General features: G+C 37.0%; 2 protein-coding genes across 5 annotated transcripts in view; one reads left to right on the top strand and one right to left on the bottom strand.

Moving 5' to 3' along the window:
* LOC136825712 (galanin receptor 2a-like) overlaps positions 1–24,712 on the top strand; it is a 513,143-nt gene that overhangs the window by 12,817 nt on the left and 475,614 nt on the right. For 2 of the 4 annotated variants that reach the window (XM_067082474.1, XM_067082478.1), the window contains exon 2: positions 23,111–23,488. The gene's annotated coding sequence lies outside the window, so the exon portion shown is untranslated. Of the gene's footprint in view, positions 1–23,110; positions 23,489–24,712 lie in introns of those variants that run through there. The other 2 variants (XM_067082476.1, XM_067082480.1) reach the window with 2 other exon arrangements.
* The window catches only part of LOC136825713 (antifreeze protein Maxi-like), a 349,030-nt gene that overhangs the window by 255,639 nt on the left and 68,679 nt on the right, over positions 1–24,712 (bottom strand). The gene's annotated exons all lie outside the window — the stretch shown is intronic.

Raw genomic sequence — 24,712 nt, 5'->3', positions numbered from 1 at the left:
AGTAAGACAACCAGGAGTTGTATCGTCTATGATTCGGAATCCTGTGCAGTGTTACCCATGCAGTGCGGACAATGTACGCGGTCGGTCAATCAATAAGCTCTTAGATTTCTGTCGTTCAGACACAAGACGGTCTTCAAGTTCTTGGTCAAGGCTAACGGAGACTTCGCTTTGCATTGCGGTTGTGAAACAGTTCATTCAGCAACCGATTCTGCATTGATTCCCATTTTGACTTTTATATATTCACCGTTTTAATCTCATCTGCTAATGATTTATCAGTCGTTATCAGTATATATTTCTGTGCTTATATACTTCAAGAAAGGTTCACTCATTAGGTACCCTGTTTTCTTACTTTACATTTCGAAATATAGCAACTTAATATATATTACCTTAAATAATATTATGTTACCTTAAAGATATTACCTTCTATATATTACCTTAAAGATGACTGTCATAAGAGATTGACCTTGCAATGCCAGTAATGAACAATAAAGGTACTTCTTCTTCTCTCTTTCTTCTTTACTTATAAACTCAAGTCTCTGAATTTATGAGCACCCTTGTTCGTGCTTGAGTCCCTCACTTGTATTACATACATACCAATGTTATTCCCAGGGCTTGGGTTACAAATTGCTCAGGTGTGATTTTTTGTAGTTTTAATGACTTGATCAGAATGAAATTTGGGCTTGTTCTCTGATGCCGAAGTTTCACTTCTTCGAACCCTGTATTTGTACAGGCTGCTCCAGGAGCAAGAGGCCGCGCTAGCAAAAGGGTGGCTTGATCTACAACAACAGCAACATTGCCTGTCCTAGACAGTAGGATTCAGTAGAGACAATGATAGTAAAAAGAAACTAAACCACTTGCATCTATGCATGCCCAATGCTTGGGCAACCAAAGTTTTCATCTCAGCATCTATCCAAATACCTCTTCCTTCCTGCCTATTGTAGATAGATAATCTACACTGATAACAAATATGTGAAGGTTTAGAAATGTCTGGAGTGATATAGTATTTCTGGAAATACAAATCTTGTTTAAATGATTGAATATTTGCTAGTCCCGCTACACGCTAAAGATAAAACTATTTCTGAAAGTCTTGAACGAATTAAGAAGAGAATTATTAACTGCCAAGACTCTTTCAATTCACAGCATAGGGCTAGCAATCTCACTCCTAAAGAAAATGGAAGACTACTTTTCTGGCGCTACCCCTTCCAAAGAGAAAAATGCATAAGGTGAAAAACACTATATATATATATATATATATATATATATATATATATATATATATATATATATATATATATATTAAATTAAATCAAATCCTCTTTTCCAGTCATAAACCATATGTATTAGATAAAATAATACATACAGTATATACATCTGCTCACACACATGTAAATATATATACACATGAATATATATGCATATATACATATATATAATACCGTATATATATAAACATATATATATTTATATCTATCTATCTGTTTATATATATGTCTATATATATCTATCCATCTATCTATTTATATATATATATATATATATATATATATATATATATATATATATATATATATATATATATATATATATAATACTGTATATATATACACTCATATATATATATATATATATATATATATATATATATATATATATATATATAACGAACTAGGCAAAATCATTCTCCTCGTAACACATGAAACAGAAACATTTCAAAATAGAACTACTGGAAGGTTATATCCATATGCTCTCATTGTTTACTTACCTGATTGACTTGTTAACACAAGTAGCTCCACCTTTCACTTCCTATTTGTTTATTCAGTCTTTTTCTCTCTCCCTTTTTTTTTTTTTTTTTTGAGTTTTTGGATAGTTGATGATATCCGTCAATCCGGGATTCCAGCAGTTCGACCGATTTGTATAATGCGGGTTCTTTTGTTTGCTTGGTCTGATGACGCCGTCGATTAAATGGTTTCACAATCGTCCCGGTTTAGTCCAAATGGAAATACTTATTGTACGTGTCCCTATCACTTTTAAAGTTGGTAGGCCCGTGTCTAATCTCAATGTTTTTTCTGCACATACAGACACGCGGATGTGTGTGTGTATGTATATATATTATATATATATATATATATATATATATATATATATATATATATATATAAGTGTATATATGTACATATTATAGATAGATACAAGCTTATATGTATATAAATATATTTATATAAATATGCATACATATATATTGAATTTATATATATATATGTACGTATACATATTAAATGGTTTCACAATCGTTCCGGTTTAGTCCAAATGGAAAAATTTTCTCATATATACTCGTATACAGCATGTGTGTGCGCTTGCGTGTGTGCTTATGCATACATATCATTTATCTTTTCAATGTTACTTTAATATACGTATGCTTTTGCACGTGAGTATATATGAGAAAGTAATCAAGCAAATGAACTTGACAGACCTGGCACTCTATCATAACAGCACTGTATGGGAGTTAGTCTGTCCTTTTGAATATTCATTGTTTTGGAGAATGGAAATATCATGAAATGGGTTTAATTTCAGTTACTCGAATTAAAAGAATTCAGAGTCCAATTAATGCTATGGAGAAAAGGAGGCTTAGGATGAGCTTGTTAGAGTAAAGAGTAGGAATGAAAAACTGAATGAAAACGTGAGGTAATAACGGGAACAAGGAAGAGGAAAGATGAGGTTTTCTTGGGGAACTTGAAGTTGATATCAGCCACACGAGAGTGGGTAAAGGGGTAAGCAGGCTAAATGAGGAAGGTTAAGCTAAGAAGTGATTTATGACGTTGTGAAGCTTTAGATTTTTCTTCGTGCTTCTGTTTTCCTCTCCTTTTCCTTTGTATTATTTTCTTCCGGCCTGGGCTAAAAAAAAAACTATGAGGTTGCCCATCCCTTTTGCCCCGGCACTTAAAGAAGTGTCGATGAAATGGAGATGTGAAAATAGATATGGTGAATGTGAAATAGAATATGGTGAATATGGTGAAGTGCAAATGGTGAAATGAAGCTTGAGAAAGATGGATGACGGTGACAAGAAAAAAATAAAAGTGAAGTTAGGTTAAGATGGTAATGTTTCCATTGGGAAAAATGAGATCTGAAAATAAGATGGGGAAAAAAGCTATGGGTAAAGTGACGTAATGGAATGTATTGTAAATTACAGATGAAAACCTGATTAAAAAAAAAGTGAATATGCTATAAAAAATGTCAAGTGAAGGATGAAAAACGCGAAACTAAGAGGAAAAAGATGAAAAGATGACAAGCCATAATAGGAAAAGAAAGACTAAAAACGAATGAAAGACGAGGACGGGAAGAAATAATGATAATACATGAAAAGAAAATTGGCATAAGTGAAGAGATTAAAAAAAAAACAGGATGACTACTTAAACGAGAAACCAGATTGAAAAAGGGGAAATAAAACTAGCAAGGATAAGCAAAAGACAAGAAGAGGTGAAATGGAGATGAGAAAGGAGAAACGAAGTGTAGTGATGCAGAAATCATGAAAGAGATGTCAAAGAGAAATACGAAGAAGAGATTGCAAATTGAAAGCTAAGCAGGACAACTATCTTACCATAGGGTTGAGTGAAATGAATAAAAAATAATTTGAGTGAAATGGTGAATTTAAAAAAGGTTGTGTGAAGGTAAGATGAACCAGGAAAGATGAAATAGAAAAGGCATGAGGAAGAGAAGAAAAGGGAAGAAAAGATTAAAGAGATGAAGAATTAGTCATAAGTGAACAGAAAAGAGAAAAGATGGTTTTTAACGTTAAAAGTGAAGAAACCAAAGAGCTAAGATAATGTCGAAACACAAGTGTATGATGAAAATGGAATATTGCACAAGAAAAAAAAATGTTTATTGTAAAGCAATGGGAAACGAGCTAAAGGTGTGAAAGATGATAGTGAACAAAGGCAATTTCTAAAGTGGAAAAAGGGAAATCGATGAAAAAGGCAAGGTCATTGCTGGAAAGAGATGGGAAAAGTAAACTAGTAGTGCTAAAGTAAGCTGGGAAGTTATTATACTCGTACCGGACGTGAACGGGGCCGAAAGAAGTAAGACGAGCTTTGAGAAGTGATAGAGAGAGAGAGAGAGAGAGAGAGAGAGAGAGAGAGAGAGAGAGAGAGAGAGAGAGAGAGAGAGAGCCAAGAAGAAGGGAGAGATATGACGGATGAGGAAAAAAGCAGGAGAGAAGAGAGGCACATTGCCAAAATTTTTTATTCACTTATTTTTGAGCACAGCTCAACATGCCACTGCTCTTGACTCGTCCGCGCAGGCTGTTTACATAACCCGCCATACGATGGTCATAATAATTCCATTTGGCTTTATTGTCGCTAGCATAACTCCCTTTTCCACGATATCTCATCAATACGGCCCCGTGGCCCAGTGCTTATCCTCCTCATCTCACCAGGGGGAGTCCCGAGATCGACCCCGGACTGAGAGAAACGATTTGGGCCCATTTACTAAAACGTCCATTGTGCTTCTGTAGACCAAAGTTGTGAATTGTGTACGTTGCAGTTAGTCGACAACAGAGGGTAGAGGTCAGGGCAGGGAAGGCACGAGGCTAAGAACCTCATCCAGAAGAAACTTGTTGAAAACCATAAGCTTAATCTAAAACCGACCCGTTCTAAAACGAACATTTAAAAAAAACAAAAAACAGAAAATAAGTCATAATTGATACACCTCTCTCTTCAATTTTATTTCATTTTTATATCTCCACTGGAGGAATACAGGTTCAGTTTACAAAGACAGAGAATCCGAAAATTTTTTTTTTTTACCTATTCACCTTGGAAATTAATTTTATCCAATCAAACAAACAGCACGTTGACCGGAGTCGTAGCCCTACGGGAATCTAATATGAAATTTTTGAGTCATAATGAAGTGTATTATCCTGTTTTGATCTTTTGATAAGGAATTGCTGTAAAATAACTTTGGAAGCCTGTTATACACAGGATTTAGTTTGGAAACATAACAGTTAACAGTTATAGTTATAATGTCAAGTACAAATTCTAGCTATCAGAAAATGCAAACAGTTCACGGTGGGACGGAATCTGCTGTCCTTTTGCTTGCTGAATTCTTGACAGGCCACCTTCGGGCTTCGTACTCCAGAGAGAGAGAGAGAGAGAGAGAGAGAGAGAGAGAGAGAGAGAGAGAGAGAGAGAGAGAGTCATTTTTTCCCTTCCGTGGGGAACACATTTTCCAGTTTGCTGAGCAGAAGTTTTGTGAGTTGCCCAAGTGTTTTCGGGAGCTGCGTTCCTCAAAGCAGAAACTTTCCGTCCTTTCTTGTGGGATGAAACACGCCGCACAAGACAGCTCTAGTTTATACGGAACTTCAAAGAGCTTCACTTCTTTATTGGGAGTTTGGGCTGACTGTTGGCGGGGAAGCCTCGATGCCGTGCGTGCTGGGTAAGAGCTTTCAGAATAAGAATAATAGAAATATTATAGAAACAGTAATCATATATTTGAAGTACGGCGTCGATTTGCAGCGTTCGCCCCTCTCGAGTAGAAAAAATTCAAAACGATCCGTCTTTGCGGCGTTCCTGTTAATATGCATTCGCTTCCAGATTTCAAAGGTCGTTAATAGCAGGTAGCTCACGTATTCGGTTTTACCTGTGTCCATCAACAACCGAGGCTCTGGCACTAAGGTAAACCGATTGGCACGGTCTTAAGGAAGATGTTGCACTGAAATGATCATTTCCAATAACTTTTCCCAAGTTGCATTACTATGAGGGTGACTGACATTTAAAAAATAATGTACACACGCCTAGTAATTTGTTCTAGGACGCTTCAGAGCTTCTGGTGTGTTTGTGTTTGTGAGTGTGTGTGTGTCTGTGTGTTTGTGTGTGTATGTGAGGGAGAGAGAGAGGGATTCAGAGCTCACTAGAAGGAACAATAACCAAAGCGTTGATTGGATGGTAGGGTATTGTCCGCACTCCCATTATACAGTGAGCCTCTCTACCCAGACACTGTCTAAACTATTCACTGTGCTACTGAGCTACTCGAGTCTATGAGACTATGTTGCCTGTCACGCTCTCTTATATTCTTCTATAGCATTTATTTTATTTTATTTTATTTTTATTTTATTATATTTTATTCTATTTATTTACACCTTTAAACTTAGATTGCCAGGTGTGGAGGTAAATTTAGGAGCATTTTTTTACACAAAAAAAAAGCAAATCTCAATATTTTTACTTTTGCTTATATTTAGTTAATCATTTATGCCCGATTTATTTATTTAGCGATTTGTTTGATTACGGCATTAACTTGTTTATGTCCTAAGTCTGCAGATAAAAATATAAACTATTCTACGGGAAAGAGCATTTCAGAAAAGAAATATCGAGAATTTAACACTCTATTGATAAAACCACAACGTACCCTTGGTATTCAAGGTCACATGGCGTTTGTAATACAGTTCGTCCCAGAACAATATCTGACTTTATGCGCTTCACTACAATAACTCTGCGGCAGGTATTCTTTGTCATTCGCCCAAGAAAAAAAAAATTCGCTTTTGTTCCTCTAATTAAATTCGTATTCCTGTAACTGTCAATAGATTTCCTGCAGCCTTTGGTGACAAAGCGATGTGCTCCTCATTCAAACGCTGTCTTCGCTGGATGCACGCTTTCATGAGAGAGAGAGAGAGAGAGAGAGAGAGAGAGAGAGAGAGAGAGAGAGAGAGAGAGAGAGAGCAATAATTATCTTCATGTGCTCCTGTTTCTTGAATGAGCAGTTCAAGAGAGAGAGAGAGAGAGAGAGCAATAATTCTCTTCAAATGCTGCCATCTTTCCTGAATGAGCAATTCATGAGAGAGAGAGAGAGAGAGAGAGAGAGAGAGAGAGAGAGAGAGAGAGAGAGAGAGAGAGAGCTCCAATTCTCTTCAAATGTTGCCCTCTTTCTTGAATGAGCAATTCAGGAGAGAGAGAGAGAGAGAGAGAGAGAGAGAGAGAGAGAGAGAGAGAGAGAGAGAGAGAGAGAGAGAACTATTATTCTTTTCAAATGCTGCCTTCTTTCTCGAATGAGTTAAAAAAGAAATATGTAAAATCTTTCCTGATCCCTCCAACATGATAATAGCCCAGGAAGGACCAGCCTCACCCATGAAAAAGAAATAAGAGAAAATTAAAAGCTTAGAGAATACCTTAAGAAGACAATTTAATAACATTTTTTTTAATGAGTGAGGCATGAACGCAAATCAAAATTAGGAGGACGGCTTAGCTGAGAAGACTACTTATTTGAGAGAGAGAGAGAGAGAGAGAGAGAACGCAGTGATATGTGTATAGAGATATGCTAGCTCATCTAACAGAAAGGGCTGCCCTTAAAGTACTAGTGCCGAAATAATGCTATTCGTGAATTCAAGATGTGAATGGCCGGTATAACCGCAAACGACTTTTCAACGTTTCTGAAGGAGGGAATAAACGTTTGGCAGCTTGGTCTGAGTAGGAATATATATATATATATATATATATATATATATATATATATATATATATATATATATATATATATATATATATATATATATATGAGTATATATATATGGATACGTAATTGTAATAGCGGACCCGGGTTCTTTTCCCGCTGCCGCACATCAGAATTTCTTCATATTTCTTGCACATGGATCTTAAGGCCTTGTAGTGACAAGCGTATCCAAAAAAGTGCGAAGAATTCGAGAAGCTAAGAGGGTATTGTGGCTATTACAATTACATATGTATCCGGTAAAAAGTGACCAGCAGATTCTACATACATATTCGGATATGTCAGCGCGAGGGTGGACCATAGAAACGTACTAAATTCAGCATAATTCTTAATTTCCAACTTTTCGTAATAACTTTATTACATCATCTGGGTATCTGTTAAATAATGAAAAAATTACTCTAAAAATCAATAAAATTCATAAAATACAGCACAGTTAGAACACCAGATAAAAAAAAAAATTACGTAAAAGAAAGACCAAAGCTCGCTAACGAACCTTATATTAAAGAAGGCAGATATATATATATATATATATATATATATATATATATATATATATATATATATATATATATATATATACATATACATATATATATACATATATATATACACGTGTATATAGTGTGCGTGTGTGTGATTGAGCGTGGGTGTGCGTCGGTGACTGCACGCTAATATATGCAAAACTATTCCTGAACATCATTATCATTTAACAAGACATGGAAATTATAATGTCAAAGTTTACTTTGCATATTACTAATCAACAGTAACGTAAGATAACTACAAATAAAGCAAATAACAAAAGATAACAAATAAAACAGAAATGACTGCAACTCCATGTCTCTCATCTACAGCAACATAACGTCTCGCGATTTCAGACTCAAATCAATTTGTCAAAATCTCTTCTTCGGCCTCCTTTGCGGATTTCAACCAACACTTTACGAAGAATTAAAAAAACAAAACTAAAAAAAAGTTTTTGTGATGATTGAGCTCATGCAACTTTGTAACTTTTTAAACGTGTTACGTGTGACACATTGCGACGCTGAGTCAACGCCGTGATGAGAATATAACTAACGATGCCCCATTCATTACAGTAATGAATGACTTCGCTGAATTTTGAGAGAGAGAGAGAGAGAGAGAGAGAGAGAGAGAGAGAGAGAGAGAGAGAGAGAGAAGAGAATAAAGTAAATGTCACGGGGGCGCTTTTCATTCACAATCATTTATCTATCTGTCCATCTATTTATCTATCGGTTTGTTGTCCTAACTATCGACAATCATCTATCTATTAGTGTTTTCATTTAAACGGACAGGTAATACATTTGGATGTCAGTGGAGTGCCCGACAACCCTAGTAACTCATCATTAGTTGCACAGAGAGAGAGAGAGAGAGAGAGAGAGAGAGAGAGAGAGAGAGAGAGAGAGAGAGAGAGAGAGTGAGAAAGGAACCACACAGAACAGGAACCACATAAAAGGAGCTACTTGAGAAAATTGATGATGCTTCCTTAACTATTATCGGCACAGCAAGCTGTTGCAAACGCCCCGGTATGGCGGTATTGCGTGATGTAAGGTTATAAGAACCTGCTTACTTATCGTGCATTAAAACCTTGGGTCCTTACGAGCTGCTGTAGCACTGAATCTTGCTATAGTTCTTATGTTGTATGTATATATATATATATATATATATATATATATATATATATATATATATATATATATATATATATATATATATATTATATATATATATATATATATTTATATATACATAATATATACATATATATGTGTATATAAATACATATACATATATATACTCTCCTTCTCTCTGTCTATCCGTCTATCTATCTGTCTATCAATCTCTTTCTGCTTCACTTTCCCTATGCACACCATATGTGTTAATATACTGCCTAACTTGCTTTATTTTGTACTTCTCTCTCTCTCTCTCTCTCTCTCTCTCTCTCTCTCTCTCTCTCTCTCTCTCTCTCCAACGCTATCCTTGCCATTTTTACTCTGTCACGTATGTCACACGCGTCTATGGTACTTATATATATGGTATTTATTTATGTATATATTAGCATAAATTATCTATCCGGGCTATTCATGTCACTTATGGCCAAAAGTCCCTCAGTGTATTTCCGTCTGGTGTCATCACAAGAGAAGGAATCTAATAAAATGTTTATCTATGTCTTCTGGTCAGCGAAGGCACTGAGAACTCGCTTAACGATGGTCTTCAAAGTTGATATGACGAATAGCAATCGATATTCGAATTTATTATTGCAAATAGCATGCTACGAAAGTTATCTGATAAATAACGAACGTTACTTCTGATTCACGAAGGAAAGGTAGACCGGGAAAGCAGACTAATTATTGTCCATGAGATGAAATCTTGTAAAATGTAATGTTTGTATCTTTCGTTCACTCCCACACTTTAGTGAAGGCACTGAGAGTTCGCTGAACGATGTTTCAAAGTTATACAATGAATATCAACCAATATTCCAATTTACTGTAAATGTTATACAGAGAATGTTATCTGATTAATAATTAGAGTTATTTCTGAATTTCAAAGCAAAGGTATACCAGGAAAGCAGACGAATTAATGTCCCTATGATGCCCACGCCACTTAGAAACAAGAGGATAGTGAAAAAAACGTGAGTTTACCTCGACAGGAAGCATTTAGACCTTCCTTTTGTAAAGCGGAAGTTTTGTAAAGGAACACGAAATTATAGAGAGAATTCCAAAATGTGTGCCTCCTTTGCTGGTTGCTGGGTCATCTCATTTGCCATTTTTTAGTAGCCTTTACCTCTTTCAGTAATTATAAACACAACAAACACAAGTCCCGAAAATAAATTACGTAAAAACGGGACTGGGGTTGCCGCTGGTCACTAATCGCCCCAAATACGAATGGGGTTTAAAATAAGTTAATTAGCGTTAATTACATTCCAACATTGTCATCAATTTCCGCGGTATGGTTTAATTACCGCTCCATCGCCAGGCAAATAAACGATCAGAATTTATACGAGTGGCAACCATTTGAATAAATATAACCGACGCTACGAGACATGAAATTATGTGGGTCACTGCAAGGCCAAGGGAAAGAGAAGGCCTGCTCACTTCCCCCAAAATCCCCCATGTAGGCGGAGCTTTCTCTACCTCCTTATTGCGTCAGCCAGTGAACTGGCGTTATGGGCAGGTACCTCTAAGATACGTCATCGCCTACGTACTCACCCCAGGTGGGAGGCGACGCCCCCAATTGGGTAGACCTTGTCTCCCTTGGCCTTGGGTCACTGTGTGACGGATTCTGATGGCTTGACTCGGCGAGTCTGTTGTTATATGCATATACTGTCCGAAACATTATTTTTCTTCTCGTTTTCTCCTTCTTCTATCGATTGTCTTGAATGACGCAGCGTGCGATTGCTGCCGTCAAGAACACGCACTTCAATGTCATTCTTCCGTATATTGTATCAATCTCGGAGTCACTGAGTGGATGTTGTCTAATATTTCACCTGGTCGAACAATTTCTTCCGTTCTTCCGTTGGCTGTTCTTGCGAGCATGAGCCCTTTCTGACACCTAAGTACCCAGTAACCTTTACCACCAAAGAGAAATAATCCTAGAGTATATTTTACCTTGTGTTCTTGATTCTGTTGTTCTCGGTTACTAGGTGTGAACTGTCGTTCGTTTGTTGTAGGTGAAGATAGCCTTGTGCTATCGCGGGCTCCTTACTCTCGAGTAGCCCTCGGCCGAAATAGTAGCTGTAGAAGATATTTGCAGAAAAACTGACCACAATGAATATGATTAGCAACATTCTGAATGACTCTGCAGCTATTCAGCACTCTCTAAGGGCCGAACGGTTGGAAAGGACAAGCAGAGTTGCAAACTCCTAAATAGCTGTACTAGAAACGTTTTATAAAAGAGAATAATATACTGAGTCATTTAAATTTAGTGTACGCACAACAAGGCAGCTTAGATCCTGCTTCTTGATTTTAAGGCTAATGATTTTTACCGCTCTAACAATATCCTTTTCAGTCGGTCTCTCCTTACTGAAGCTGTTTACGTTTACGCATCAAAGTGATTAAAATCCTGCCACACGTGAAAGTAGGTAATCAGGCTTTCCTAATATACTCATTTATTTTTGCCGGTCAATTAAATTTCGGTAACCACGTTTCCTCCATATCTCATTTTCTTTCTCGAGGCATTGAGAGAGAGAGAGAGAGAGAGAGAGAGAGAGAGAGAGAGAGAGAGAGAGAGAGAGAGAGAGAGAGAGCTCTGAAAAGAATTCTCACCAAATTCTCATATCATTAATCTTATGCTGAATAAAAGGCTTCTCTCTGTAAATTTCTTTTGGGCATTATTTTTACTCTGAAGGGATCGTACACCTTAAAGAGACTTCTTTATTAAATGGAATTTCAGCATAACTTTTGCTAAGCCATTGGCAAGATTTTTATTTTCATTAAATAATAAAGCCAACTCGTTGCCTATCTTTCCTTGCAGAAATAAATCTTTTCAGAGGCAACTGTTGCTAGTTCATTCTGGTAAAAACGTGAATCTCTCTCTCTCTCTCTCTCTCTCTCTCTCTCTCTCTCTCTCTCTCTCTCTCTCTCTCTGTTGTTGTGAGTGAGTTAGATGGAAGGCTGGAGATGAGAGATCTGGAAAAATGAAAGCACAGAAAAAAAAATTCTCACGGCGCTGGAGGCGATAATAATCATCTTTGAAAAGCTGTATTTGACAATGATTCAAAACATACATACATACAGACAGACGCACATACATACATATGTATATGATTAAATTCGTACAATGACTATATCTATAACCCGGTTGAAGTCACATTTTTTTAAACGACAAAAATAAATTCCTACACTCGTCTATGACCTCAAACGCGAAGTTCAGTTCTACTGTTTTATTTTCTACGTCAAGTCTGCATAATTCTGCAAGAATAAGTTGATTATTAATAAAGATTTCTTTATTAAAGACGAAAATGACAACATCCAATACACGAGGATTTTCACTCGTGCGTAAATCTTCCAGGTATTCTGTTAAGAACTTTCCAGTAACGACTTGCGTCTCGAAGACGCTTTTGAAAACGTAAACGACAAATTGCCGCTTAAGAACCTCATGACGTCAGACATTTCAAAAAGCGAATATCACTCCTTTGGCTGACAAAGAACCATTCCGGGCAAACGGGGTTCCGAGACCAAAACACCGCACCGGCAAAAACGACTTCAAAGGCTTCGAGTCGCAGTAATGACGTATAATATTCTCCCACTGAAGCATTCAATAATAGAGTCCAATCATTCGCTAATGGCGGACGTGTTTACCTTTGCAGGCTCCTCCGTTCGTGGTGTGTTCGTCCAACTTTCATAGTTAACGCTCCTCAGGAGGAGAGCTCTAACAACAGAACGACTATCGACGAAGCGATTCTACTATACTTGTATACAAGACGGATGAAAAGAATTAGGGGTATATATGAGAAGGGTGATTTACGATGGCTATTAGGGGTACATAATGTATGTAGTGCTAATGGCCTACGTGTGCCTACGGCTATTGCTCACCTCTATAAAGAAGCTACCTATGACTCAAGTTATACTTTGTATTAAACGAGAAAGTAGATCACCGATTATATGTTCATTTTATACGAAGAAATGTACATTGTCATGCAGACTTTATGCATGGTCACCTAAGCAGTCAATCAATAATCAACGGATATACAGAATTACTTTAAAAAACTACTGTATGAACTGCACAGAATATCATTTTCTTTTATGTTCCATAAATATTTCTACTACCTTGGAGCATTTAAGGTGGAATGTTAGCGCTATGCTTTATCTAGTTAACGAGACTGAACCTTCAAAATACGAAACTGAACCTTCAAAATAATAAAACTAAAAACTGAGAGAATAGGGATTTAAAATGCTGATATTTAATGCATCGTTACGTATCAGTACAAGAATCTATTATACCCAGCATTCTGGAGCTACTGTACTTATCAAGGATCTGTCACTGCTATAGTTAAGGGGTATATATATTATATATATTTATATATATATATATATATATATATATATATATATATATATATATATATATATATATATACATACATAGTCCCTGTAGAATAGGAATCAGATATAGAGCTGCAGCAGAGCAGTTCAGTCTGATTTTATAACTATTACTTTTGGGATTGCTAGTTAGAGTGTGTTTCAGGTTCAACCTTGCGGCGGCACACAATGTCACAATGCGCGTATATTTGTGTGAGCGAAAGTGTGAAGTCAGCGCTGTACTATTTCCTAGAAATACAGACAGTTGCATTGTGACAGAGAATGAGAGAGAGAGAGAGAAAAGTAAGTATGAGAGAAATTATAACAGAGAAGGCGACTGATACATAGCCTCCAATATACTGCAAAGTCAACTCTGTGAGGTTGCGGCTTACGAGAGAATCGTTGCATGGGAGGCAATACGCGAATTTGCGAGCATGAGGGATTGTGTCGTTTGTGCTTGTGTGGGTGTGTGTGTGTGTGTGTGTGTGTGAAAGAGAGAGAGAGAGAGAGAGAGTATATGGCCATGTGCTTAAGAGAGTGTGTGCCAGGGAGAGTGAGAGAGAATGTATACTCTTGTCACTGAAGAAAATTCTGAGAGATGAAGTGACGAATACTGTAAATTTCTCATAAGTAAAAGAGAGAAAGAATAAAACGAGAGCAAGAATAACGGGTGTTATAAATTTTCTATGAGAGAAAGGGGTAGAGAGAGAGAGAGAGAGAGAGAGAGAGAGAGAGAGAGAGAGAGGCGGGAAAGGGGGGAGGGGAATTCCTCTCTCAAGCCCCAGAGCTCAAACAAAACCGAGAGAGTGTCGTTCGAACCAACCATCATCTGATCGTTATTCACAACTGTCATTGGCTTGGCAGGGGTGAACCTTCCTCATTATTAAGTCATGCGTCCGCCTCTCTTTCTCTCTCTCTCTCTTACTACACGGCTCTACGAGGGCACTACAGCAGGACACGCCATCCATCTAGCCGTTGATTTCCTATGCTAACTTTCTCATATTGTTACCAAACTCATGGTGGCACGGCTTGCTCGGTCTATTCGTTGGAGTGTAGTTGTATAGCTTGAGTTTATACTGGTATTGTTAACTTCATTACTTTTGTTTTTGGATTTTCTCAGATCATCAACACGAACAACATGTATACGCTTTCGTGCGCAGTATTAAAGACTGTGAGACCTTTGCCAAAAGGCGAGTTGATGCGTGTGTCAACAGTTTGAGAAGTACAAACACCATGAGAGCACAGCGATCCGATCTGGACTCGATTAGAACTTCCCATGAGCGGAATATCTGACCTTCGTTTAAATAAATAATATTGCCATGGCGTCCTTGTTTAAACGGATATTTCTGATTACTATCAGTCCATTGCGATGGCCCGAAATTACCACTCCATCGCTCACTCGCTGCATTGGCTCTGTTTGGTAACGTTTCAGTTCTGAAAAATAGCCTTCTATTAGGCCAATAATACTCGGCCTTAGCAAGTAGTTACTCAATCGAGACGAGAACTACTCGCGCAGTATCGGGATTCACTATTTTGTTTTATCTTTCGTTATAAAATAACAATATTTTTATATACCATATACGACAATATATATAACTAGTCAATAGTACTAACAGCTAATACAAAGTTAAGCAAGTCATTCGGTAAATTTTGTCATCATTTGTGTACATAATGATATAGATTCACTATTAAGACCATATCTTGGTCAGATTCAAGACCATGTAGTTTACTACTATACAGTAGTAACTCCTCAAAGACTGTGGCTACTTGGTTTGAAGCCGAGACTTCTTTTTCTTAGAATTGGGAGCCTTCAAAACATCAATAAGTCTCTTCTTTTTGAAGAGATTGCAATGGCGGTACTTTCCTTCTCTGATGTTGCGAAAGCTATAAAAACTCATGTCATCGATATAGCTCTGCAGGCTGCTCTAGGAGCACAAGCTCGTGCTGGCACAAGGCCTGCTTCACGGGCATCATTCTTTGTAGGGGTGGGGGGTTAGCGCCGTCGATGCACTTCACGCGGTGCACTGTAGACATTACTTTAAGATTCTTTAGAGCGTCCCTTCAGCCCCTGGTTGCAACCGCTTCCATTCCTTTTACTGTACATCGGTTCACATTCTCTTTCTTCCATCGTACTTTCCACACTCTCCCAACAATTGCTTCCTAGTGTAACCGACAGGTTTTCCTTATGTAACACCTTCAAAACCTTCATATTCCCTTTCAGCGCTGAATGACCTCACAGGTCCTAGCACTTGCTTTTTGGCCTGAATTTTATATTCCATTCCATTCTGGAGCAACATCGATATACCTCAACAGTACAGAAGCTTATGTCAATTATTTTACTAAATAAGACTGGTGATGGTAAAGAAAATATGCGCAGTCGTGGTATTACGCTTAGTAATAATGTAATACATGAAGAAGAATCGTTTAAACCCTTAAGAAACCCTTCGTAATATCCCTGGTCATATAACTGACATTCAATCAATCATCAGATCACTTTTAGTGTATGCCCAAATGCACTGTATCTATGCGAAACATTATATTATTTGCTATCAAAGGACTTACTCTGTTGTTGACGAATAACGACCTACGACCATTGTAAATGTCACAAAGCTCAATTCTTTATGAACTGAATGTAGGAAAAGGAAAAGCTGTGCCTTTCATGATGACAAATGAAGAAGCGAATAAATAATAAGCTGGCATTTACTTCGTTATTTGTGTGGGTGATCCTACAATGTGTGGCAATCAGTAGGTGGAAAGAAAAAAAGAAAGAAAATGAGAGACAAAAAATGAAAGGAGCTGGGGAATATAATGATCAAGCAACTCTAATGAAAGAAACTTCGTATCGGTTAGAGATGTCTAGACATAGGTTGGGTGTTTGAGTTTTTAGACTAAGCATGGTTCATTTAACTTTTGCTCTTTTAAATGACTAAGACTTTGATTCCACAATGAAAAAATATAATTGGCAGATCTTTCATTTTGTTCGTTTATTAAAGAATAAACATGTTCAACATTGTAGCAATGCAAAGACATGGATAGGTTTACTTATTTTCTCTCAGGTTCTCGAACGAATGCGTGACTGTGGGAATGTACGAAGTGGCTCTTGCCTGTCACTGATGTGTTTCTTAGTTTGCTAACAACGCTGTTTGCTACTTTAGGTGCGTGTCTCCAGCGGTCTTGTGACAAAATCATTACCAATCATGTCTACCTGACATTCACTGGTCCCATTACAGCCCTGCACGACTTCTACCAGTGGAGTCAAGTGATTGACTCGTGAGTGAGCCCAACCTGATTTAGATGTTTAAATAGCACATTCCTTATTGTTGTTAAATGAAATTTTCTCAGTTAGCCAGTGGATCTCTCTCTCTCTCTCTCTCTCTCTCTCTCTCTCTCTCATGGTCTTGTAGTTGTCTCACGAACGAGGAGAATCGATACACACACACAAACACATACATTATATATATACAGTATATATATATATATATATATATATATATACATATACGTGTGTATATATATATACACTTGTATCACGAGAATCATAACCATAAACTGAGCATATGGCTACGAGGAAAGTGAGACAACGGAGTGCGAGATCCTTCACGTTATTCAAGGCATTGAAGGTGAAATATCTTGCATTCCGTTGTATCACTTTCCTCGTAGCCATCTATCTATATATATATATATATATATATATATATATATATATATATATATATATATATATATATATATACTAGTTGTCCAACCCGGCACTGCCCTGGTAAAACTCTGAATGACAACTGATAAACTCTCTCTCCAACTCTCCCTCACTCTTTCCCTCTTTCTCCTCCCTAACACCCCCTCTACTCTCTCTCTCTCTCTCTCTCTCTCTCTCTCTCTCTCTCTCTCTCTCTCTCTCCCTCTCTTTCTTGTTAAGATAGTTGCTTCAATTACATTGCCCAACATTTTTGACATTTTATATTTCATCCCTTCTCACCCCCCATTCCTATCGGGGCTGAACTTGGACTTAAAGGCCATTGGAAGTGTGACTATTCATCTCAGTGACCTCAAAAACTATGGATTAGACACTAATATCTGTCATTTTTGACATTTTATTATTCACCCCTTCCCATCCCCTACACTTCCTATCGGAGCTGAACTTTGACTTAAAGGGCATCAGGAGTGTGACTATTCATCTCAGCAACCTCGAAAACTATGGATTAGAAACTAATATCTGTGTTTTTGGTTATTTTTACGTGTCACCTCCTTCCCACCCCACCCCCTTTGGTTCCAGTGATGTTTTCCCTCCCCCCACAGTATCCTTTTCCAGATAGTAAGTTATATGTAGACCGAAATGAGGTATGATAAACCCGTTGAGTTTATTTAGTTACTAAGTCTACAGGCAGAACCAGCTCCATTTCAGGAAAGCCCTTCCCACACCCACCCACTTTGGTGCTAGTGATGTCTTTCCCCCACAGTATTCCTTCCGAGATAGTAAGTCATACGTACACCAAGTTTGGTTGAAATTGCTCAATGCATTTGCGAGTTATGCTGGAACATATACACTTACATACATTCCTACACCCATTTATATATACACATATATTTATATATATATATATATATATATATATATATATATATATATATATATATATATATGTGTGTGTGTGTGTGTAATTGTAATAACAATACCCAACTTCTCGTGAAGTTAAGAGGGCATTGTGGCTATTACAATTATATATGCATCTGGTAAATGTGACCAGCAGAGTCTATCTATATATATATTTCAGCATCAAAAGCAAACAAAACGATATCCCACTTGGCTACGATGGTGAGGATCGGTCTATTCCAGTTCTAATAAATATATCTGAACTCGACAGGTATATATATGTACGACCGCAATAGACGTTTTCCTTCTCGTGGTCATGTCGGCAACGTGACCTCGTTCTGATTATGGGATGAGGGTTCGTTTCCCGCTACCAGGCATCATCATGTCTTCATATTTTTTGCACTTGGATCCAAAGGCTTTGTAGTAACAAGCGTATCCAGAAAGCGCGAAGAATTCGAGAAGTTAAGAGGGCATTGCGCTATTACCATTACGTACGTATCTGGTAAAAGTGACCAGTAGATTCTATATATATATATATATATATATATATATATATATATATATATATATATATATATATATTATACATACTGTATATATATATATATATATATATATATATATATATATATAGCATATCGTTTGTGTATACTTGTCTCCTTAAAGCTACACGGTAAACATTAAGGCCTCCACTAACGTTTAGTTATGCCTGCACAGTCGGCCTGTGCAGGGGCAAAAGCCGCAAAACTGAACGTTAATGTGAACAACCTGCACAGTTTTTCTCGCCTGCGAGGCGGCCTGGGCAAATAGCTCATCTCAACAGATGAGCCTCCTACCAAAAGGCCTGCGCATGCGCACTTCAACGGTAACTTGATGTGGTGAGCAGGGCTCCCACTTTTAGAGAATTATTCCTGGGACTTTTGAGGAGCTTGGGGAATAATCTGGGGATTTCTGAAAATCTAGGGAATTCTCGACCATCAGCCACTTTCGTAAACTTTTTAAAACCTCAATAGAAACTCATGATTATTTTATAAGTTCAACTTTAAGTTATTCATTCCGAAGTGTTTATTTTGTTCGTGTGTGTGTGTTTTTTATGTTCAAGCAGCATAGCTTTCACTTAATTGGCAACTGTCAAGATACAAGATTCATTTCGTTTTCTTCAGTATGCAATTACTCCAGCCATGTGTAAGTATATTAAAAACAAATCTGCATTTGGTTATTTAAATCCCCCTTTTTTTATAGACTTGCGTTTTACTGTTAAAATTTAGGAGTACACATATTTGTGGATTAGAATTTTGTATATTTGTTGATTTTTATTAACGTTATGCAATGGATATTTACGTTGAAAGTTATTTGGGGAATTTTGAACGATAATAGGGAATTTTGAGCAACTGTGTAGGGAAATACTGTTGAAGAAAAGTGGGAGCCCTGGTGGTCACGGGTGAGGCAACTTTTTTGGGCCTAGTTCGCTTCCCGTCCCCGGATAGTTAGCATGTACCTGTCAGGAACAGGGTGTTGGGTTTTATTAAATTTAAAAGTGTTTATACCTCAATTAACGATATATTGGATTTAATTGTTTTTAGTAATTGATATGGATGTCAGATTAATATATATTTATAATTCTGCAATTTTTCCGCAGCGAATAAATTACGTATAATGAAGGCTGAAAGCGGCAGAATCATTCCTGAATGTCTTGTAAATTCATATAGATTTAAATTCTATATGAATGAGACTTCTTGGGCAAGTAAAACCTAATGGCTACCATAACAGATTAAGCCTAGGTATGTTTATTATTAGTGGTTATAAACCACATATGCAAGTCAGTTTTTAAATGAGAATATTCATTATGGCACAATAATGTAAAACAAGAATAGGCCTATTCATGATTATGCATCATATAAGGAATTCACTTCTAAAATGAGAACAAAATATTCTACTTTCTGATGAAAAACATATAAAACAATATTAGGCTACGTACGTTTATCCATTGATTGCATCCCATGTAAACTAGTTTTGAAATGAAATTAGACTAATCAAGACACCAAAAGGAACAGTGGTAAAACTATGGATGTTCACTCGTTGTAACTCAGCGAAAGAAGTCATTCTTAAAACGAAAACAAATCAATATTAAGCATTTTAATGAAACAGAGAAAAACAGTATTAGGACTATATATGTCAAATTTGAAATGAAAAACAATTGCTAACTTGAGTAACACAGCTATCATGCCATGGAACTCTTCCTTCATTCATAAAATATTCAATAAGCATAATGAAAGTCCTTGGGGCCAAATTTAAACCCTTAACAAATTTATATGGGAATATTGAATTCGATTTTTCAACCACTCCTTCCGTTCTCGGCTAGCACTCTGCAGGGCCCGCGTTCGAATCTCCGGCCGGCCATTGAAGAATTAGAGGAATTTATTTCTGGTGATAGAAATTCATTTCTCGCTATAATGTGGTTCAGATTCCACAATAAGCTATAGGTCCCGTTGCTAGGTAACCAATTGGTTCTCAGCCACGTAAAATTAGTCTAATCCTTCGGGCCAGCCCTAGGAGAGCTGTTAATCAGCTCAGTGGTCTGGTTAAACTAATTACTTAACTTCAACCACTCTTTCGCAGGACCTCTTGCTTGACGTTTATGATTTTTTAAGACTGTCACTATCAATATCATTAGTGGCGAAGATTTGCCTGCGCAGGCCGACTGTGCACAGGCATAGCTGCTCAGGTATAACTGAAAGTAGAGGCGTCTTTCCGAATAAGCCTAGGAAATAATGAAGCAACAACGTCATAAAAGCGAAAATTTCCAAGCGTCAAGAGTCACATATAATCTCGTCAGTGTTATCTTTATAATTACTGTGAAGACAATTATAAAAACGTAAGTGCAATACCTTGAATGTAATTCAGTTGAAGGAATAAGAAAGAAAAGTGCCAATTAGGCAGATAGATATTTCGAGCAGCGGACAGTCTTGAGGAGTTAATAGGCTATTAAAGCGACACCGCCGTTCATGCCGCAGTCGGATTACCACTCAGAAAAGACGGTCCTTTCGTCTCATATGCTCATTTCCTCTTTAGTTTCGTTGCTGTTGTGAAATAGATTTGATGTCTGGTGGATCAGTTAAGGAAATTTTATTTTATGTAAGTTTCGCACTTGTATTCTTTTCTGATTAAAGGTTTTCGTCTTTAATTTTTTATTTGTTTATCATTTTCAGCTGCGTTTATGCTACTTCATTCATTTTTTAGCAGTTTCATTGTACTGAAGCAGCTAAGGGAAGAAAAAAATTGGTGGCAGAAGGCTGGCTCAGAAGGTGTTACCATTCCTATGCTCAGAAAGTGAGGTTGCTAGCCCCATGCGCATTCCATCTAAGGTGCGAACCATGTATCCAGTATATATTCAAAGCCTAGGTGAACCGACGCGGAGTGGTCGTTAGAACATAATTATATTACTGATAGGTACATCTGCCCCACCCGGGAATAACTTACAACCAACAGGAATTATAATTGATACATGAATTCTATATTAAATGGCATGTGTGGCTAGCTTTATATATATATATATATATATATATATATATATATATATATATATATATATATATTATCATATATATTATATGTATACACATACAGGGAGAGAGAGAGAGGGGGGAGGGGTTCGATTGGGAAACAATCTTGCCCCTTTCCTAAAAGTTCCATTTAATCCCTGTTGACCTAAACAATCAATTATGTACCAGGTGGTTAGTTGACTGTGCCAGGCTGTGGAAAGGCAGAGTTGGTCATGGGATAGCAGCCTCATCACAAAAGATATACTGATAACCAAAAGATTAACACTTATTGTAATTAACTTTCTAAGGCTAAAAGCAAAATTAAACACACATATGTCAGGTCAGTCTCTCTACTGTGGAATGTTACAGCGGTGGTACTGAATGTCCCCTAGGAAGTACCACTTGGTTGGGGAACAGTTGTAACTGTGCCCAAATACGGCAGAGTGACTGTGTCCCCACTGTGGTCCCCCAAATAACTGTAGGATATAAAGGTTCCGATAACTTCAAAGTACTCATTTGGTAGCGAAACGAATTTGAGAAATAAAAAAAAAACAAGGGACAAGAGTTACAAGGCTTTACCAAACAGAAGACTGAGAACTGTGGCCGAATTTTTTAAACAATGCCTTTAGACATAAACGGAAAGGTTGAGGAATGTGGAGATAGTAGAATCAGTAAAAACCTTAACTTATTGATGAAAGGATTGACCAGTATTTGGTAAGTGGAAAGAATGGATAATGATAGGTTGGGAAAGTAGTGTACAATTGGGAAGAGTTAGGAGGGAAGACCTGGGAATGTGGATAAATCCTATGAAAGAAGTGTTAGAAACAAAGGGTCTCAAAATCCTGCATGTGAGAGAGCGAGTGCAAGAAAGAGGCGAATGGTGCAGTGTGTGTAAGGATGTTTCGATGTGCTGTTGATGGGCCATCTATTTAGGTTTGAAGCGGTTGATGTTAAGTTTTCTGCACAGGGGCCCCATCCATAATTCAGCAATGAAGGTGTGTTTTCTTTTCTTAGAAGACACCCTCTCCTTTAGCGGTTTAATGTTAAGCTAAGTAAGGTTACCTTAGTTTAACCAGACCACTGAAGTGATTAACAGCTCTCCTAGGGCTGGCCCGAAGGATTAGTTTTATTTTACGTGGCTAAGAACCAACTGGTTACCTAGCAACGGGACCTACAACTTATTGTGGAATCCGAACCACATTACGAATTTCTATCACCAGAAATACATTCCTCTAATTCTTCACTGGCCGGTCGGAGAGTCGAACGCTGGGCCAGCAGCATGCTAGCCGAGATCTCTTCCCATCCCGCCAATAAGGAATCGCGGTTTAATGTTGAAAAATATAAGGTATATATACATATAAACCATGAACTTTCGATTACGTGTTACCATTACATTTGCATAATCTGATAAATGCAACAGGACACAATACATTTTATCGACGCATTTTCATTTTCAGAAAACAGAAAACGACTGTCACGAGAGAGAGAGAGAGAGACGTGTACTCGACAAAGATAATGCGGCATGAATGACAGGGATAACTGCCTGCCAGTGTTGAATTTATGCAGCCGACAGAAAGCAGATCGTTGAAACCGGAAAAATAATCATGACCTGTGTTGTGTTGTGGTGAAACTTGAGTGAAAATAACCCAGGATCATGACATGACCCGTGTCGTTCGTAATTTCGCGAGTTAGTGCCACTTCAGGATGTCAATTTGGACCGACCTTCGAGTGCATTATTATGAAGAGTTTTGTGGAAAGAGTAAAGGTTCGTCATGATGGAGATCAATTTCGTCTGACCTGCATTTGGACCCTGCTTGGACAGAAGATATACAAAGGTAAGTGGAAGTGTTTTTTGTCCTGTAAGAATTCATCTCGCTCTAAACGTATGTAGAATATCATATACTGCACAAAAGACTACAACCTGGGAATAGGTAAATATTTTTCGTATCAGGAGATTTTATTAATTTTGAGCGAAAGTTTTAATCTTTTTTAGGTAAAGACGTCAAATATCTCAGGTGAACAAGTTGATTAACGGATCATCTTTTTTGTCGTTCAGAGACAATCTCCAAACAAAGCTTAAGCTTGCACGTGAAAGCGTGTTACTTATTTGCGTATGTTTGCGTAAGAGCAGGGCGAAGGTGTTGGTACAGATTTCACATATGCTGCGTAAACAATTCATCTCTACAGTTTCCAACTTTTTTTTTTATCTGCATTCAACTTATAGTCTTTATTTCCGTATAGGATAGCTGGCACAACAATCACCCCCCACCCCACATTCCAACTTTGGGCTTCTTACATACTTCAAGTTTCCTCCCAGTCTTGTAGGACACCTACTGCTTTCCTTGCCTTTACCTTTCCTGTGAATATATATATATATATATATATATATATATATATATATATATATATATATATATATATATATATATATATATACATATATATATATTACATATGTATATACATATATATATACTGTATATATATATATATGTATATGTATATATATATATATATATATATATATATATATATATTATAAGGAGAGTACAGAAAGTAACAAGCGAAAACATGCATCTTACCGTAAATCTATTTTTATGCTACTCGAAAGGACAGAGGAACTGTCGATGTTTTCTATAATGATTAAATAATTTACACTCCACAGTGATGTATAAACATTGACTTTTTGGACATCAAATAAACCTTTTCATTAACTTAGATAGTTATGCACACTGTTGCACAATACCATCGTAATTATTACACATTTGACCCCACGGGACGTTTCCCAGTCCATTAAGCATAGAAGTATAGCTCCTGATATTTGTAGTGATAATACGCTATTTACTTATTTACACGTTTGTTTTGTATAACGTAACTTCCATTCATGCTACAGTAAAACACTTATTTCAGTAGTCTGCTGTGCCAGATAATTCAACTGTGTGACACGAAAGGAGGTTGCATTATGCAAGAACAAACTCGTCAATAGTTGATTAACGTATTAGAACTACATTACAAATAATATGATACAAACTGCCTGTTTAATTGACAGAGAGAGACTT

This window comes from Macrobrachium rosenbergii, chromosome 39 (genome assembly GCF_040412425.1).
Source record: "Macrobrachium rosenbergii isolate ZJJX-2024 chromosome 39, ASM4041242v1, whole genome shotgun sequence".
Taxonomy (NCBI): domain Eukaryota; kingdom Metazoa; phylum Arthropoda; class Malacostraca; order Decapoda; family Palaemonidae; genus Macrobrachium; species Macrobrachium rosenbergii.
Note: the sequence above shows the minus strand (reverse complement) of the source record. Positions and strands in the feature narration are given on the sequence as shown.